The sequence below is a fragment of the Priapulus caudatus genome, unplaced genomic scaffold, assembly GCF_000485595.1.
Source record: "Priapulus caudatus unplaced genomic scaffold, Priapulus_caudatus-5.0.1 Scaffold1771, whole genome shotgun sequence".
Taxonomy (NCBI): Eukaryota; Metazoa; Priapulida; class Priapulimorpha; order Priapulimorphida; family Priapulidae; genus Priapulus; species Priapulus caudatus.
Genome location: NW_014578832.1, coordinates 17,829 through 20,488, shown reverse-complemented (window position 1 = coordinate 20,488; position 2,660 = coordinate 17,829).

Sequence of the window (2,660 nt, the reverse complement as noted above, 5' to 3'; positions counted from 1 at the left end):
GTCTCTCTCTCTCTCTCTCTCTCTCTCTCTCTCTCTCTCTCTCTCTCTCTCTGTCTGTCTCTCTCTTTCTCTGTTCTTCTCGCTCTCTCTCTCTCTGTCTCTATCTCTCTCGCTGTCTTTCTCTCTCTCTCTCTCGCGCGCTCTCTCTCTCTATCTGTGTGTGTGTGTGTGTGTGTGTGTGTGTGTGTGTGTGTGTGTGTGTGTGTGTGTGTCTCTCTCTTTCCTAGCTCGCCATCCCCAGCGGTACCGACGCCTCAGCCCGGCCGACAAACCGCCGTGGACACCGGGTTTGTTTTTTTCGCGCCCGACCCGCGTGGTTTGAAGGTGAATGTAGAGGGCGTTGCTCGCGCTTTCAACCACGCGCCATTGCCACCGGCGCGTAACATATATATATATATATATATATAACGGAGTCGCGTTGCCTGTTTTAGTAGCCGTGAGAAAGACACGCGAATAGCAAGCACCTATAGAGTCCGTCATTGATATCGACTTACGAACTGCATCGGCGTTGTCGGACGCGGGAAAAAAATTGGTATCGTCTTCGTCGTTCGTCACCGCCACGCAGTAATCGAACGCGGGAAGAAAATCGGTATCGTCATCGTCGTTCGTCGCCGCCACGCCGTAATCGAACGCGGGAAAAAAATCGGTATCGTCATCGTCGCTCGTCGCGGCCACGCCGCACCGGAGTCGCTGCACGCATGCTAGAGGGAAGGCGGTGTCGCCGTGGATGAAACGTGTTGTATTTACGCTTCTAAACTTCGTACTAACGTAGTTCGTTAACTACGTTCGCAAATACTTCTAGACGAATCAGTGACGGCACGTATACGTGTTGGGAGAGAGTGTTACGGAGATCGCTCTAGGCCTATATCTACTCGGGAAACCTCCTCGCTCCGCCACCAGGCGCGCCACCGTCGCCACGCGCTGTCTCTTGAGTAACGTCTGCTACTGCTGCTGCTACTGCTACTGTTGCCTCTTAGCCTCCACCGCTTCATCTCCTTCCGCTGCTGCTGCTGCTGCTACTACTGTTGCTGCTGGTGCTGCTGCTGCTGCTGTTGCTACTCTGTAACGCCTTGTTTAGTAACTTTTCTCACGTGTTTGCTCACGCGATTTGCAATTCACCTATCCTGTCACCATCAAAGGATAAGTGAAGACCGACGAGAGTGAGACGCCTACACATCAGTGAGTCATGTCAACGCTGCACGAATCCTGAACCACCGCACCACCGACAGGTAAGGCATATATATATATATATATATACACACATATATATATCTATATATATCTATACTAGATATCTATATAGAACTACACATATGCAAATCGAAATCAGAATGGCAAAACGGGGAACAAGATCTTTAACGCGTTGTATAATATATGATAACCTTTAGAACTTCTATAGTTATATAATCTTGTATTCATGAATAATAATTGCAATGCTCGTTGACATCGGAAGGATGACGTATCCACTGTGACATTCCATCCGGTGTATTCAACTCGCAACAGCTGTTCATGCATACCTCCATGCCCCTGTCCTCCGCGGGCACATTTGAGACTGTGTGTCGTGCCAGTGTGGTGTTTGTCATTGTCGCCGCGTAGGTGACATATTTGTGTGGGCGTGCGTCGTGTAATCCTGCTCGCCAGCTGTGTGTGGGCGTAGACGTGCAGGTAGGAGCAGTGGCGTAGCTAGGATTTTTTCAGCAGGGGGCACTGGGGATGCCTTACATTTTCGGGGGGGGGGCACAATATATAACTTTTCTTTGTATTATACTGTTCTAACGGCATTGTTTTTAATTCAATTATTTTTTTATCAAGCACGAATTTTCAGTGGGGGGCACCTGGGGGGGCACAGACAATTTGTGGGGGCACGCCCCCCCCCAGGCCCCCCGTAGCTACGCCCCTGGGTAGGAGGAAGGGAGGGACGGGAGGAGGGAAGGGGGGGGCGTATTCTGCATGATCTANATATATATATACGTATAGTCACGCGTGTCTATATCACGTCGCGGAAAGATAGCCATCATATATAAACTACTTTGATGATGATGATACTTTGAACATGATGCTTCTTTGATTACTTTCATTCATACTATGATTTCATCGATTACTTTGACGATGCTTTGATGATGAAGTTAACGAACATCTAAACTACTTTTGATGCTGATTTGAAGAATGATAGTCCTTTTCGAAATACCCGATGAAATCGTCAACGACAAAAAATCTCGTCGCATTTTCTGTACATTTTCTTCGCAAAATCTTCGATTTTGCATAAATTCGCGAGGAGTTCGCAACGCTTGCTGGCTGTACGCATATATGTGTAAACCCACGGTAAGCGGCTGGACTCGTGTGCCCGTACGGAGTTCCACTATGCTGCTATTCCTCTCCCGTAACCAGGGTACGTTCCGGCAGTACCCCGGAGGACATAGACCCTCTCAGCGCCACTATGCTGCTGCTGCCTCTCCCGCTGCGAACAGAAACCAACGTCTAGACGTAGCAGGGCGTTCTAAACCCTAGAACTCCGTACGTGTGACCGCGAGCAGCTGAGATCTTTGTCCCAGTTTCCCCCTTGTAACAGCAGCAGCCGGCGCGAGAGAGAGAGAGAGAGAGAGAGAGAGAGAGAGAGAGAGAGAGAGAGAGAGAGAGAGAGAGAGAGAGAGAGAGAGAGA